General features: G+C 42.2%; 1 protein-coding gene across 2 annotated transcripts in view; it reads right to left on the bottom strand.

Annotated features, from left to right (window-relative positions):
* LOC124287852 (methyltransferase-like protein 27) overlaps positions 1 to 17,421 on the bottom strand; it is a 49,202-nt gene that overhangs the window by 25,683 nt on the left and 6,098 nt on the right. Inside the window, exon 2 of one of the 2 annotated variants that reach the window (XM_046724337.1) lies at positions 14,678 to 14,756. The exons of the other annotated variant lie outside the window; for it this stretch is intronic. The gene's annotated coding sequence lies outside the window, so the exon portion shown is untranslated. The remainder of the gene's footprint in view (positions 1 to 14,677; positions 14,757 to 17,421) is intronic. 2 annotated transcript variants of the gene reach the window in all.

The raw sequence follows: 17,421 nt of genomic DNA on the forward strand, positions 1-17,421 counted from the left end.
CATCATATAGAACTACAAAATATTCATCAGACAAAATTCGTTTAAGAAGAATACACGTACGGAATGATGCGAAAGCGGGGTACATATAGCTGTGTTGGTTTGAACACTTCGTCTGAAGGTTCTGGAGATACAAACTCACAATCTAAATAGTATGCAAATATGAATATAACTTCGTCGCCTTGGACATATAATGGAGAATTGTGTCAGAACTGTCTGTAAAAATCTTTATTAATCGTGATCATAATGCATATCCTCAGTCGATTTAGAGGATACGTTAGCCTTAAGATTCTCTCTTTTTCGCAACTGTGATGTTCTATCTGAGTCTAGTCAGGCGTTTATTGTTATTAACGACTATGGTAGTATAGTGGCATGCATACATTCAGGCGGCTGCAGGTAACACAATGGTCCTTTTTTATAATAAATTCTGTTCACAAAACAAACGTCAGGGTACATGACACCAAAACTGTCCAGTATCATAAATGAATTCTGTTCAATACAAACGTAACTCCCTAGCAAGTCTACAATACTCTGTCAAGTATAGATTTCTTCAGTGTGAAAATCACTGTAATATTGTAACATATATTTTACGGAAATATTTCATCTCAGAGAATAAATGCCTTTTGATCCATACGTTTGAGCCACATGTTAACCTCTATAAAAAAATATATATATTATAGTTAAGGTTATAGTGTTAACTGTTCATAGTCTCCTAAATACTGTTTTATTTCATGACCCGGGAAACTAATGCAAGTTTGACGACCAAATGATACGATATTTCAAACGTTGGTCATATGGGCCTCGTGTGATACGTTTATTTTCTATCATGATTGGATCTGTAAAATACCCCTCCTTCGTGTGAAGACATTTCCTGTATCAATCCTCCGCGCAGCTGAGAAGTGAGTGAATGAGTTTAGTTTTACGCCGCTTTTAGCAACATTACAGTAATATCACGGCGGGGGGCACCAGGAATGGGTTTCACACATTGTACCCATGTGGGGAATCGAACCCGGGTATTCGGTGTGACGAGCGACGTCCTGACCAGGGCTCCTTGGACGTAGTTATCATACTTTTCCGATATAATTCAGGTGAATAATTGACTAGCCTTTGCGTGTGTTCATAACGGGTGAACGGGGAAGAAAGAGAGTTGTAGTGTGGTGTGTGGGGAATTCTGGTGTGTGTGTAGCTGTGTGTGTGTTTGTGCGCGCGTGTGTGTGTGCGTGCGTGTGCGCTGTCTGATTCTAGACCAGACGCGACATGGACGTATTCAGGGGGGTTAACATGGTGGCATCTAGAGGGCATATATGTCCCTTCTCTTCAACCTTTACTTCGAATAAGTCGAATAAAATTGAAAATGTATCACGCACACAAATATTCTTCACAGCTTTGAAGAATAATGTCCCCTTTCATGACACCATCCACTATCATCTCAGACAAAGCAAAAGGGCTAAAAAGGACCTTTCAAAATTAGGTATATCGTAAATGTTGCCATTTTTGACACATAATGAAATCGCTTTTCACAGCGTCATTTGGTGTAAGTTTTGAAATGTAAAACTCGGATAATTACTCGGAGGATTGAACTTAAAGCAAATAGCTTATTAATGATCATTGATATCTATCTGATTTTAATCAAATCACCGACCGGTGAAGATCCGGGTTAGAATTTGTCTTTAGCAACTCATGCTTGTCGTAAGGGGCGACTAACGGGATCTGGTGGTCAGGCGCACTGACATGGTCCACACATGTCATTGTATCCCAATTACGTAGATCGATTTTCATGCTGTGATCACTGTATTGTCTGGTCCAGACTCGATTATTTACAGACTGCCGCCATATAGCTGGAATATTGCTGAGAGCGGCATTAAACAACCAACGAAACAAACCTAATCAAATCGCCAATGGTAATTCTGAAACGTCGCCGATAAACCTAGAATCGGTTAGGATGGTTTTGAGAAAACACGAACACGAACGTCGAAGTGAGCTTTCCGCCATTTTGGATAGTGTTTAAAAATAACGTTTCGCGAAGACCGGTCGTGAGATTTATAGTACATCACGTATATTCTACACTCAGCTGCGACAAATACATCACTAAATTCCTCATGCATTTTAGAATCAAATGACCAGTCTTTATCACCAAGACCAAGTGTCTAGATAAAATTAAACCTTGATAAAGGCTATACAGATTTGTATCCTTTGAAAAGGATATCCAGTTTTCGTTTGTTTAAACAACGTTTGCATGTGAAATTGACACACTTAGGGTTGTACACCATATTTTTAACCTTTACACAAGTGTTAGAAGATGAAACGTATGCATCACTGCAACAAGTACTTTAGTTCCTATGGTGTGAAATAGTCAATATTGTAATATGATATGGACAGATTAATGAACAGCAATTTAATCTAACCTGATATGTAAAACTGGCAATTTTAATTAAAATGATTGATATATTTTATGAAAGGCATATGCACACATGTCTAGCTAACTGAATTTGTTTATGCCGCTTATGGACAAAACAACTGTGTTTCATGACTGGCCAGGTGCGCGTTTGTCACAAAAGATTTACTCTCATTGTTTTCAATAATAGAATCTATTTATAATCGAATGAAAATTAATATATTGTGATCAGAGGATATCAAACTGTAACAAAACTTGTGCTCGAAAGAAAGTATACAGTCTGTTTGATCAAACTTGAAAAGAAAAGAAAAGCATACATAAATGAACATCGTTTCATTTCAATAGCGTATTCAATTCTGCAGCAAATGTACACAATTTCATTTCATAAGTCGAAAGTACCGTTTGACTGACACTGAAGGACACGTGGTATCATAGTCTGAGCTTTGACACAAATCAACAGGGCGGTTTTTCTGCCAAATGTCATCAAATGGTGAATCAATAGTGAGCGTGACCACCATTCAATTTGGCTTCAAACACGACAAAACACGTCGGCACATTGGAGACGTAGGAGATATTGTTTCAGTTGTTGAACGGTGACAGGTGGCGCTGGTAGTCTTCTGAGTAATCGATCCAGGTATTCCCATAAGTGTTCTGTCTGATTCATGTCGGGTGAACACGCTAGCCACGTCAAAACAACGATGTTAGCGTTATGCACAAAGTCGTTTGTCAGTCTTGCTGTATGAGGCCTTGAGTTATTGTGTTGGTAGACAATGCAACGTGGATGTTGCTGGATAAATGGCAACACAACGGGTCGCAAAACTTCATCTCTGTGTTTTCGAGCATTCAGGTTGTCATGAATAATCACAATTCCCGTTTTAAGATCGCCGCAGATCCTCCCCAACACACACACACACACACACACCATCACGCTATCAGCTCCAAACGGTCACACTTGCTTAACGTAAATTCGGCGCTACACGTTCACCTTCTCGTCTGTAAACACGAGCCCGACCGTCATTACTGTACAGGCAAAACGTACTCTTGTCGGTGAATATCACACGTCACTAATCACGCGTCTGCCAACGTCGAAATCGTCTGGCCCATGACAATCGACAACGTTGGTTTAGAAGGGTCGACATGGTCTCTTAGTCGCCAGTACCCTGCATGTTCGGTGTCCTTGTGCCGTCGATGCCGTTACAAAACGATTTCTCAGATGAATCATCAGCGGGCGTTGTCACACGTGGTTGACCACTCCTAGGCCGTCTTTATTGCCTGTTTGTCTTAGTCGTTGCATCAGTCTGATGACAGTTGCTCGGGTGAAACCGAAGGTTCTGGGAATGACGGTGTTGTTAGCTCCTTGTCTGGCCATTCCGACAGCTCTCTCTCTCTCTTTCGATTTGCCTCAAACGTGGAATATTTAGGTCTGCAGACGAAAGTCTGGCATTTAAATACCTGGTTTTCCAATGCCCAAAGAGCAATGCGCTTGACTTTTTGACCACAACAAAATCTCCAACATTTACCAGTTATCTCTCTTTTTGTATATGCCTGTATATATTGCTCAATTCCTTTGCTTTGTTTGACTGTGCGTTCCTGTTTGGTAAAATCTAGCAAAAAAATCCATTTCCTGGTTTTCCAATGCCCAAGTTGTTGTTGAGGTCGGTTTTACGTCACATCGTTGTAATTCCAGCCATATAGTGACGAGTTTTACACATTTTAAATACAAAGTCCAAAAAAGAGTTGTTTTTAACATATATATTCATTACATTATTATTTACAAGTGAAAAATGACACAGCACCAAACTCAAAAGCAAGCAATCTGTGACTCACATTACATAGTTATAATTTATGGTACAGTCGAAAAGTCCACGCAGTCAAGCTGTATATGTTTGATGGTGAACACTTTGAACATCGCAAGAGACACACGGGAGGTCCATCCCCATCCGTTTTCAGCAGATAGTCATGAGTAAACCGACTGTGGCCAATACGACATCGTCGTAAAATTACCTCACCACGTCTTGACTGACAACCCAAGTATGTATAACCAATTGATGGCTTTCCAATGCCCAAAGAGCAATGCGCTTTTGGCAAAAAATGGGCAGTTTGTTTACCGGTCTGACTGTGCCAGGATCGCGCGAACGCTTTCTGCTACATCATCATGATTGCAGGGATCCAACACATAAACGCACAATATCTTATACATTTAAAACAGAATAAAACTTCACACACAAAACTGCAGCCATGGCAGTCGTACATGTACTTTCAAATCATCTTAACTGCACCACAGAAATTTTCGAATCAGTGTTTCACAAATGCAATATATGCATATAATGTATGTGTCAGATAGCTAGGATGATGGCGATTCCAGAACACTAATCGTTTTGACCGTAGACCCAAGGACAACGGAGCTACGGCCTGTTAAAGAGGGAACTATTTCTTCTGTGGGAGCTACTTAAAATGTACATGACCCCCGCGACCCCGGCTGCATTTCACCGATCTGCTCTCGTGTCAAAAACGTGTTCTGGCTGCGTTTTGGGTGGTTTCTAGCCCTTAAATACACTTCAAACACCCGTAACTCCGACAGTTAAAATGGACGCTCCAGCTGGCGTCCAAAGAAACGGTACAAGTAAAGGCAGCCACGGGGAGTGTATGTGGAAGTCTGAAGACCGTCAGTAGTGCCCAGGAGGCAATCCTAGTTTTAGTGTTCTTTTTACTACTGTGTTGCTCACGTGTCGCGTAGGCTGTTATACACCGTCAGTATGCACGTGCCTTTCGTGTTACGTCAGAAAAAGCCGTTTTGGTTTGTTGTTATTTTTTTGCGACGTTTAGGCGATTCGTTAACTTGTTTCGCCGTTTGTTACCGGAAAGGATGGTTCTGTACGTGTGTGACATGGCTCAGTGTGGTCTTATCACGTCATTTCTATTTTTGTGATTTGTATGCAATATTTTGCGATGTATAGTTTCTTTTGAACACTAGTTTATGTTTCTATCATAATTGTAGACAAAAATATTAACCATGCCGTGTCTTCCTTTAGACAAACCTTACACCATTATTCTGATTGTCCCATTTGCATCTGTATACATAAGACATGTCTTATCCTTTCATTTACGTTAAATTGATGCCAAACATCAACATTGTTGTCAACATTAAGGTACACAGTCTACTTGTTTATCTATTCAGGACATAATTTAAATGGTAAAATCAGTCATATCATGTCCTGTTGGACAAACCGAAAGCTCTTATATACTAATCAACATGCCAATGACGACTTTCTCCGACCTATCAAACTTCACAAAACAAGTCATGACGTCAACTGAAATGTTGTTATCGTTTCAGAAAAATCATTACATTTGAAGATATGACTAGTACTCTGTCAATGTCTAGTGAAAATACGTCTACACAAACAGGAGACTATGGGAAACTAAGAACTAATTTACGTATTGGATGGACCATCCAAATTGCTATTACTTGCTTTCTCGTGCAATATGATGTCATCATTTACTGTAAACTGCCTGACCCGTGAAGGTCCGGGTCTATTAGAATAGCCCTTCAGCAACCCATGCTTGCTCTAAAAGGCGACTATGCTTGTCGTAAAAGGCGACTAACGGGATCGGGTGGTCAGGCTCGCTGACTTGGTTGACACATATCATCGGTTCCCCATTGCGCAGATCGATGCTCATGCTGTTGATCACTGGATTGTCTGGTCCAGACTCGATTATTTACAGACCGCCGCCATATAGCTGGAATATTGCTGAGTGCGGCGTAAAACTCAACTCACTCACTCACTCACTGTAAACTGCCTACACGTATCCGGTTACAGTGTGGATCATTGTATTGGAATATTTACAATACATCACGAACATAAAACAGTATATCACGAACATATCGTGTCCGTATCCACAGCAAATTTTATCCAAGTGACTTCAGTTACAATGACCTACCAGAGTTATGTTCCTTGTCTTTACACGCGCGTGGCCTCTCTCTCTGTCGTCGTTTGACGTCATAGAGCAAAATCAGGGAGGAACGCCAAAACAGATGATTTGTATATGGCGCCAAATGTATTATTAAAACGTTGAAGAAAACTGTCCTTTTCTAGTTTTCTTGTAGTAAAGACATTATTGTACACAAAAACATGCTACTTTACCGACGTACTGCGCATGCGCACCAAAATATAACTTTGTAAAAATTACCGGGGTGCTTAACTTTTTTCCAGATGTATGTTCATTTCAGAGACTAGATGCTAGTCCATCTTTCCATATACTTTGAAAGGAACATAGATACCCTGTTGGAAGAAAAACAATGCTTGGAAAAGCACTTACTGTCTTGACAGGGAGCTTTGTATAGCTGGGCCTCTCGGTAAGGTTAAAGCTGAGTTTTGATAGAAACATGCAACTATATACATTCATACTGAATGGACCCAGTGAATAGGAAAATTCAGCCTGATACTTCGGACAGTCTTAGCTTTTATAACTTGAAATTAAACCCAAACCAAACAAACTATATATTCTACCATGATGAAAGAATTAAATATACAATGCCTCGCAATTGTTCAGTCAGAGTTTTCAAATGAAAACAACACAACGAACAGTTTGTGGGATTGTAGTATTGGGGCTGTATTTAACAATTCAGGAAGAAATATGCACGTATGTTACACTACCTTGTCCCTCTTCGTTTGAGACTCGCCGATATATCTGATTACATTGACCCAGCCTTGGGTCAGTTCATCCTGCGGCACAGACACCTCAGTAAAAGTCCCTGAAACATATCATTTTCCTTTCCGCATGGCCTTTCCAGTATACAGGAAATCCTGTGCACTTCGCCGAGAAAGGCCCCCAATAGAAAAAGTAAAAGAGGAGAGAGGATTTCGGATGAGGCTGATTTAATCAGTCAAATGACCAGAAATCAGCCTTTCGTTTTTAGTCACACAAATGCGAAGATATCAAGTCCCTGTCTGTAACACAAGTAACATCCGGTTGTCTTAGCCTTTGTGCAAAATGTGCAAGTGTGCAAAGTGCACATTTGTAACAACTACGCAGGTACGTCATACCCCGGCCCTGCATTGACGGAGTCAGAATTTCACCCCAAATCCTATCCCCAAGTCATAAGAGGAGACTAAGGGGATCGAGCGGCCAGGCATGCTGACTTGGTTGACAGTAACTTGACACATCGTATCCCAATATGACGTAGATCGATGCTCATGGTGTCAATCACTGGCTCATCTGGTCCAGTCTGGATTATTTACAGACCGCGTCCATATAGCTGGAATATTGCTGAGTGCGGCGTTAAAGAACAAACAAACAAATCGCAAACACGATAGGTAAACAATTTATAAGTTTTCTTTTATAACTCAATCAACACGTTTTTTAACATTTTTATCTTTGGAGGAGGAGGTGGAGGTTATTACATTTTTTCTACATAAAAAGAGGGGCGGCAACTCTATAATCCCTACCCCCCGACCCCGGATCCGCCATTGTCCTTAATTCATTTAACGTCTCCGCAGTCAGTACCCGTGACTAAGACAAGACGTTTTTGTTTTGCATAGAAAATACCACGAGAGTGAATTTCATGTATCATACAATACTGGTTTCCATAGGAGATATCGATTGTAGAAGATCGAGCGATATCTCCTAGGAGATGTCGTTTTGGTAAGTTTTGAGCTAATTGCTGATTGGTCAATATTTTCAGACTACTTTCATCTCCCTTAGCTGCAAGCAAAGATGGCCACCACAATGAGGTTGTCTTTTTCATGATTTGTTTTAACGACATAAAACTCTGCAAGCCTCGACGTTTTCTCACTTTTATCAAGTCGTGGTGATATATTTGATATCAAAAGACACTTGGGTGAGACACTCTGTTTACCTTGTCTGCTAGAAAAAATACTAGACGTCACAAAAACAATGCACCGGAATTATCAGCGCGATCTATGAAAAGGGTGTATTAAAAAGATATCTGCACAATGAGCATTTACGGAGCCTTTCACCATATCCGGTATCTGTCTCTAATGTCGGTTGAATCTTGGCACAATACCGGTGTAGTCAAGGTTTGAAAAATACTCACACATTTTTAAAATTAATTTTAATTTGTTTTGAAACAAAAGGTTTTCGTCGACGAAAAACTTAACACACTTGTCGTTCTTTGGATTAAATAATGATCAACGAATTTATCCCACATGACAGTCTTGGACTATGCCCTCACAGCGTTCAGAACAGATTAATGTCTTAAGGAGGTAGGTAAATACCCTTGATTGATGTCCCTTTGTATGTCAAGTTCTGAACAGCCTGTTTCCGGTTACAACAAAGGACTGTGACCCTGTCGAAACAAGGGCAATGACAGTGACCCTTGGTTAATGGTTGAGATAAGGGTGGGTGAGAGGGGAGGGTGGTCCGAGAGGGGTTATAGCGGATGTTCATGCGATATAAACATGATTTCCTCTAATTGCCCTGTTTACAATGTTGAGAGCCTTGCTCCTTTAAACCACTTTCTTAACTTGGATCAAATGTTATCGGCAGGTGTGATGTTGAGGAGACAGTTTATCTTTAGTTTAGTTTGTTCAACTTTTTTTGAATTTCTCTGTTCTGAACGTTGAGTGCAGCGATCCTTTAAACCGATAGTATCGTGTTAAATTAAATATTTTTTATTGAGAAAACAGTTTTTGTGTTCAATAATTATGTCTCATGCCCTGTTTTAGACTAATGCTTCGTCTCTGAATATGTATAATCATGATAGTAACAAATAAACACATTTAAATTGTAAAGGAGCCCCGGTGAGATGGGAGATTCGGTGGAAATCTAGACTTGCTTCATTTAGAGCTTTAGCATTGCAGGGAGGGCAAGGCAGTATGGAAAATAATGTGGTTCAGGGACTATGAGACAGAATAGCCCTGTTACAGCCCATACCAGCGGATATAAATCCGATTTCTGAGCACAATACGTTGATGCTTACATGGTGAATGTACACCAAATACACAAACAGGAACCATATTTCTCCATGCGACAAAGTGGCTGGGTATTCCAAGTTGACAAAAATGGTCAGGCACCATGAAGTGTTTTTGTGTTTTTTTATTAACCCCGCACTCAGCAGTTTCCAGCTATATGACTGCTGTCTGTAAATAGTCGAGTCTGGACCAGACAATCCAGTGGTTAACATCATGAACACATATCTACGCAAATGGGAAACGATAGCATGTGTCAACCAAGTCAGCGAGCATGACCACCTGATCCCGTTTGTTGTCTCTTACGACAAGCATGGTTTACTGAAGACCAGGGTTTCCTTGCACGAAGCAACCATTACTAAGGTTAAATTTAACTCTCATTCTTTAACATTGCACTAAGGTTACCTTAGTGACTCGCGATCACCTCAGTGCCTTGTGAAAGGAGGCCCAGGGCCTCTCATTAGCGAGTTAAGCCGGCTTATAATTGGTCTTCAGCAACCTATGCTTGTCGTAAAAGGCGACTAACGGAATCGGGTACTATTCACAAAGCGATATTCACAAAGCATACGGAAATTACCGAGGCCTTGCGAATGATCACTTTTGAAACAACGTAGCTGATTGCACAACTAAATCTGATTGCCTCCAATCACGAGTCTTGAACGCTCACACCATGAAAGGGCCGTATTAGAACAGAGGTTACGTAGGACTGATTGACTGAGTTTAGTTTTACGCCGCTTTTAGCAATATTCCAGCAATATCACGGCGGGGGACACCAGAAATGGGCTTCACACATTGTGCCCATGTGGGGAATCGAACCCGGGTCTTCGGCGTGACGAGCCAACGCTTTAACCACTAGGCTACCCCACCGCCCTGGTTACGTAGGAAGATATGACAGGAGTAACCTCTGTGGGAAGAGAATGCCATATACTTGGACTATTGCTGAGTGCAGCGTTAAACAAGAAACAAACCAAACCAGTCATGAACGAGGTCAAGACATTTTGAACAGCTTTCAGAACGCTTGGTTCAAAGAATTCTGAATCCTGGCTCTCCAACTCTTGTGAGAATTCACGTGGTCTTCAAGCAGAGCCAGCCCATCTCGCTAAGCGGATTTCAACGTTGGGATCGGCAACTTCATCATTGTCCTGAGTAACCGGTGATGACGTAACCGGTTCCTGATTGTGCTGGGGAGGATACGCGGTAGCCCTGGAATGGTCAGAGCAGTGGTCACAACAGTCTGGAACCCGTGCAGAAGATGGGTCACCCGTATCTGTCACGCCTGGGCGTTGTGACACGCGAACGTCCTCCACCTGGGCGATCGGCAACGTCATCATTATTCTGATAACATATTATCAGCGTCTTGGTGGCAAGCAGACCCAGCCGATTTCATTAAGGGCGGTATAACCTTGGGAAAGTCCTTGGTTCGCCACTATCAGCCAGATAATGCGACAACTGTCAAGACGCTTCCTGGTCCAAAGAAGGTAAATTACGTTTCAATAGCAAGCAAGGTGATAGGAGCCAGACACCTCAACATTGTTTGAGAAAAAAAGTGAAAAATAATCAGCATTTAACGCTATCAGCACATCCTGTTAAAGATAACTTCAGAACTTTTAAGCCGGCCCTCCTTTTTCAGCTACACTCTAGTGGAATAAGACTTAAATCAATATTCCCCAAACCAAGGACTATATATTACAAAACATAAATCATGTTTAACCGGAAACATGAGTCGGTTGTTAAGTTGTACGTCACTGTTGCTATGAACATTGCTAATTTACCGTTCGCATAACGGTTTAACGTTCTTGTCTAACCGGTGACATTAATCCTTAACTGGTCGTAAATGGAACATTTTCTATGGTGGTGTTTCGGCTCGCACAATGTATTACACTGTACGTCGGTATGAATGGCGTGTTGTATAAACTACAATATATGGCCCAGCAGGGTCACACATTGCACTCACTGCTCTACACGTGACTTTGATGTTTTGGCCTTGTACTAAATGTGACAGACGCGACAACGAATGGTTATCAGTTTAGGTCAGCTGCTTGTAAATATACTAGCTCCAAAAGAAACTGTGCATTGTTGAAATTCTTCTAAAATTTGACTACATAACAACAATGAAAAGTTTCCATGGAAACTTTAATAGGTTGATATTGAGATCATATGAAGACGGCAGGCGAGCATGTTTAATGTCCTTGACATTGATCTTACGATTCCAAATTCGGGACAAGGACAAGCAACAGTGTCACAAACTCAAAATGAGAGGTGTGACCACTGTGAACAGTGAGAACCGCAGTGCATCGCCGACGCACAGATTCTATCAAATAGGCATGGAAGGTTTTTGGGATCGCTTGCCATATTCTCTGCGACTCTGCGACGAATAATCACGCGGATTTAATACACGGCGTAGACGTCGCTTCATTTCATCCCACACATAACATGCTCTGTAAGGGAGACAACCGGGCAATTTGGAGACCAGGGCATTACTTGAACATTGTTATGTTGAAGAAAAGCCATGGCAACCCTTGCCGTTTAAGAACGGCCATTATCCTGTGGAATGTCAATCTTGAGCCATGACGTTAGAGAAACGGAACTGTCACTGGTCCGAGGTCCCTGTAGTCACCACCCCAACACTGATTTCTCTCCATGACAGGATTACGTCAGGAAAGGGCATAGTGTGGTACGACGTGGTCGTATCCCGTGATGACGTAAGCGGTTCCTGATTGTGCTGGGGAGCATACGCGGTAGCCCTGGAATGGTCAGAGCAGTGGTCACAACAGTCTGGAACCCGTGCAGAACTTGTGTCACCCATATCTGTCACGTCTGGGCACGTGAACGGCCTGTACCTGTCAGTGTTGTGGTGGCAATGGAAACGCACAGCCACCTGACGTTATGCCCTACTCCTCGGACCATCCTAATAACCTCACGACGCTGAGCGCGATGAGCGATTCATTAGCCGTATAGTTTTTTTAAAGGTCAAACGTCAGACAATTAGGCTTCCCAAATCGACTGCAGTTTTTGACATTCATGTTTATCGAGATGTACATGCACACACGTGCTGCAAGTACCCATGCCGAAACCAATTACGTCACGAAACGTTACACATGCATAATATATGTTCAATTCATTTCACTAATTAAGTGAAACATTAATGTATGTATGCCAAAGAATTCAGTTTGAAACCAATAAATAGCAAAGAGTTGTTATACAATTAACAAATGTGTCATAACATTGTAACCAGGTTTACAAATCTATACAAATTACTGCAAAGTAATTACTGCAAATTACTGTGATGACAATAGAGGTACACAAGAGAGTGTCATAATTAAATTCAGCGGCAGTACAATTGTAATAGCTGTTTACATGTATATTATAATGAGAATGGTATTAGAAGTAAAGTCTGTGGTATTAGTATTCTCCTAACAGCATCAAGCTTCCAAACTACGCCAAGATTAGATATTTTGAATGAGAACACGATGTAATGGAAGGTAGGAGAATCATGCCCACAAATATATTCCAGAAACTTCTACACAGCGCTGGATCAGCCTGTACACAATTATGTTTTGGTTCTTTGGTTCTTTGGTTGTTTGGTTGGTTGTTTAACGTGACACTCAGCAATATTCCAGCTATATGGCGTCGGTCTGTAAATAATCGAGTCTGGACCAGACAATCCAGTGATCAACAGTATGAGCATCGCTCTACACAATTGGATACGATGACATGTGTCAACCAAGTCAGCGAGCCTGACCCCCCTGATTGTGGTTTCTGATGGGAGCGGGTGGTAATAAGTTACATAACTTTAGCTTTATCCATTTCAACATTGAATAAAATATGTTCAAAGAAACCATACGATCCCGTTAGTCGCCTCTAACGACAAGCATGGGTTACTGGAGACCAATTCTAACCCGGGTCTATACACAATGTTATGAGTGGGTGAGACACTTAAAATTTAAAGTCACCACACTGTTTTGAACGACTCCTGAGTTATATTAGACTGAGACAAGATTATTTATGAACGGGTTTGTCTGGAGTACAAAGTTCATCCGGGATTTCCTCCCACATTCAACAGACCCGCCTTCTCATAACGGAAATACCGTATAAAACGGCGTTGAACGGTTCATACTCGTCAGCGTACGAGAGTATGTCACTCAATATTCTATAATGCTTTACAACAGAGATAATGATCACTCTTGATGACTGACAATGTTGTCAAAGAAAATGGAAATATGAAACTATACTGAAAGAAACAAATAACGGAACATATTAAAGTACAATTGTTTCTATATTCTTTCCCAGGTTTCTTCACATACTTGCTATTGTACTGTGGGTGAAAGTCTGGGAGTATCTAGGGGCACAGTTGTACTTTCATGTGTTCCATATTGGTATCCATCAATATATCTGAGAAACATAGAGACCAATGTTTGTTATATCATGAATCGAGTTATGCATGCGGCAAACCAAATATCCATATGACGTTATAAGATCTTGTTATACAATAACTTACAAACGTAAACTTGAAGCCTGCGCATGGTTCCTCAAAACATTATTGGACTGGTACCCCTGCTTGTCGAGTGAGTGAGTGAGTTTAGTTTACACCGCACTCAGCAATATTCCAGCCATATGGCGGCAGTTTGTAAATAATCGAGTCTGAACCAGACAATCCAGGGATCAACAGCATGACCATCGATCTGCGCAAATAGGAACCGATGACATGTGTCAACCAAGCCAGCGAGCCTGACCACCCGATCCCGTCAGTCGCCTCTTACGACAAGCATGGGTTACTGAAGGTTCATTCTAACCCGGACCTTCACGGGTCCCTGCTTGTCGAAGGAAATGAGACAAGAAAGCGGGTGATTAGGCTCGCTGACTTGGGCTCCGCTTCACAAAGCGCTACGATGATCGTAACTCCCATACTCTAACATAGACTTATGAAGGTCTTAGCGCTAAGATCGCTTTGTGCAAGTGGACCCAGGTTGATGGACGTCATCGTATCCCAATTTCGATGGTCATGATGTCAGTCACTGGATTGTCAGGCCCAGACTCGATTATTTACGGATCACGATCATATAAATGTAAATTGCTGGAAGCGGCGTTGAAGAATACACAAGCAAAACTTACTGTACACCAATCCGTAGTTGGTTATTTATATTTATTTAATTACACCTTCTGTTGTGCTTCTATGTCCCCAATGATAAATTACTGTTGCTTGTATTTATGACTTAATCAGTTGGTCTTGGTTACACGTGGTCCCAAGTCAGTAATGGTTCACCCGAAGCGATAGATCAGGTTTTCCTGGGCACAATCCAACGCCCATTGCCACAATGCGCTGACCTAACACATTGTGTTTCTCGTATAAACCTACCTGTGGATGGAAAATATCTGTATATACTTGATGCAGCCGCGGTATGACGTCACGTGATGAAGCTGGCTTCAGACAGACTCTGCAACACAGGATGGTCCAAGGTGGAACACTGGTACCGTGATGAATGTCTACAGATTTTTCTGGGATACAGTTTCTCTTACTTTCAGCAGTCTGGAGATGGTTCCGTTGTGTCTTAGATGTTCCGAGCAAGTATCCGTAGTTGATCCGTTACTGACAGACAACTTAAAGCCAATCGACAGCCACCAGCGTTCATAAGCATATTGGTGCTTCACTCACATCGATCGGGTGAATGGCAAGAGGTATAATGTTTTGGTATTGTAATGTTTGGGTAATGGATTTGGTATTTTACATCATTTTGTCGAGCAGCGACATTAACAATGATGACCTTTCAATCATATCGTTAAAACATATAACGTAAATATGCTGGTGTGTGTGAGAGTGTGTGCGTGCGTACATGTGTGTGGGGGGAGAGAATGTGTTTGAGTGTGAGCGAGAATGTGTGTGTGCGTGTGAGAGAGAATGTGTGTTTGACAGGCAGATTGTGTGTTTGAAAAAGCGAGTGTGTGTTTGTTTGTTTGCGCGTGTGTGAGAGAGAAAAAGTGTGTATGTGTTTGTGAGAGAGAATGTGTGTGAGTGAGTGCCCGTGTGTGTCTGTGTGCTGTGTCTGTGTGCCTGTTTGTGTCTGCGGACTGATTTTGAAAATGTATAAATATTTCATGCGATTCCACAAACCATAAACGCCTAAAAGAACAGTCGCAAATTATCTGCCCAAACAGTTGAGCACAAAAGGCAAAATGATCATGAAAAATTATGTACAACAGAAAGTCAGTGATGATACCAGGTGTTTAACAACACAAACTAAACCCATGAAGACCACATAACGTAAGCGCCATTAAACCAAAGACAATGGTACCATAGGGTAGATATTTATGCCTGGAACAGTTTGACGGAGGAACTGTTTGATATCAATTAACAAGTGTTTGATCACAAGAAACACTAGGCAGCAGCAGAATGGTTGATTTTCAGACGACATTTTCGGTTCTTCGTAGTCTCGGTGTGGTCAGTGTTGTACATTGCCAGCATGAGCCTGATCAGCCAATCAGTGTTGTACATTGCCGGCATGAGCTTGATCAGCCAATCAGTGTTGTACATTGCCGGCATGAGCTTGATCAGCCAATCAGTGTTGTACATTGCGGGCATGAGCTTGATCAGCCAATCAGTGTTGTACATTGCCGGCATGAGCTTGATCAGCCAATCAGTGTTGTACATTGCCGGCAGCCAATCAGTGTTGTACATTGCAGGCATGAGCTTGATCAGCCAATCAGTGTTGTACATTGCCGGCATGAGCTTGATCAGCCAATCAGTGTTGTACATTGCCGGCATGAGCTTGATCAGCCAATCAGTGTTGTACATTGCCGGCATGAGCTTGATCAATAATCAGTGCCGGCATGTACATTGCCAGGCATGAGCTGTGATCAGCCAATCAGTGTTGTACATTGCAGGCATGAGCTGGATCAGCCAATCAGTGTTGTACATTGCCGGCATGAGCTTGATCAGCCAATCAGTGTTGTACATTGCCGGCATGAGCTTGATCAGCCAATCAGTGTTGTACATTGCCGGCATGAGCTTGATCAGCCAATCAGTGTTGTACATTGCCGGCATGAGCTTGATCAGCCAATCAGTGTTGTACATTGCCGGCATGAGCTTGATCAGCCAATCAGTGTTGTACATTGCCGGCATGAGCTTGATCAGCCAATCAGTGTTGTACATTGCCGGCATGAGCTGGATCAGCCAATCAGTGTTGTACATTGCCGGCATGAGCTGGATCAGCCAATCAGTGTTGTACATTGCCGGCATGAGCTGGATCAGCCAATCAGTGTTGTACATTGCCGGCATGAGCTTGATCAGCCAATCAGTGTTGTACATTGCCGGCATGAGCTGGATCAGCCAATCAGTGTTGTACATTGCAGTCATGAGCTTGATCAGCCAATCAGTGTTGTACATTGTAGTCATGAGCTTTATCAGCCAATCAGTGTTGTACATTGCCGGCATGAGCTTGATCAGCCAATCAGTGTTGTACATTGCCGGCATGAGCTGGATTAGCCAATCAGTGTTGTACATTGCAGTCATGAGCTGGATCAGCCAATCAGTGTTGTACATTGCCGGCATGAGCTGGATCAGCCAATCAGTGTTGTACATTGCAGGCATGAGCTTGATGTGCCAATCAGTGTTGTACATTGCCGGCGTGAGCTTGATCAGCCAATCAGTGTTGTACATTGCAGGCATGAGCTGGATCAGCCAATCAGTGTTGTACATTGCCGGCATGAGCTGGATCAGCCAATCAGTGTTGTACATTGCCGGCATGAGCTGGATCAGCCAATCAGTGTTGTACATTGCCGGCGTGAGCTTGATCAGCCAATCAGTGTTGTACATTGCCGGCATGAGCTTGATCAGCCAATCAGTGTTGTACATTGCCGGCATGAGCTGGATCAGCCAATCAGTGTTGTACATTGCCGGCATGAGCTGGATCAGCCAATCAGTGTTGTACATTGCCGGCATGAGCTGGATCAGCCAATCAGTGTTGTACATTGCAGGCATGAGCTGGATCAGCCAATCGGTGTTGTACATTGCCGGCATGAGCTGGATCAGCCAATCAGTGTTGTACATTGCAGGCATGAGCTTGATCAGCCAATCAGTGTTGTACATTGCCGGCATGAGCTTGA

The sequence above is a fragment of the Haliotis rubra genome, unplaced genomic scaffold, assembly GCF_003918875.1.
Source record: "Haliotis rubra isolate DU_JTF1 unplaced genomic scaffold, ASM391887v1 Scf407, whole genome shotgun sequence".
In the NCBI taxonomy this organism is placed as follows: Eukaryota; Metazoa; Mollusca; class Gastropoda; order Lepetellida; family Haliotidae; genus Haliotis; species Haliotis rubra.